Here is a 526-nt window from a genome sequence, read left to right as displayed (position 1 = left end):
CTGTGCCTGTGTGTCTCCTGTTGCTGCTGTGTGTTACTAAAATCATCAACACATCAGTGACTCTGACACCCACACACTCTAGAAACCCCTATTAGTTTGTCTGGGGAAAAGAGCAAGAGTGACAAGAACAAAGACAGCAAAAATGCATCTGTGGTCACAAATAAGAGAGAAATGTCTGGGAGAGCTAAAAGTCATTAACATGCTTTTTTTCCCTGTAAAATTAAACATAAAAGCGGGTTTCTCTGGGATTAATGGAGGTTGATGGGCTGTAATGTTGTGCCAAGGGATGTCAGGTCCTTGTTGAACTGTTCCATTAAAAAATATATATGTTTAGATGACTGTTATTGCCAACTACTGTATTTCATATGTCTGGCTTTACAGTGTTAAGCATAAAGTGTACCTCAAGTTACTAGAAAATGAGACGGAAAACAAATCCTAGGATGAAGGCTCATAAGAGTGGGTTTAGTTGTGTATTTTTACTAAATATTTTATCAGGGTGGAGAAAAGAAAAGAAAAAAGTGACACT

This window comes from Siphateles boraxobius, unplaced genomic scaffold, assembly GCF_051911475.1.
Source record: "Siphateles boraxobius isolate OS27281-9 unplaced genomic scaffold, OSU_SipBor_1 9, whole genome shotgun sequence".
Classification (NCBI taxonomy): Eukaryota; Metazoa; Chordata; class Actinopteri; order Cypriniformes; family Leuciscidae; genus Siphateles; species Siphateles boraxobius.
Note: the sequence above shows the minus strand (reverse complement) of the source record.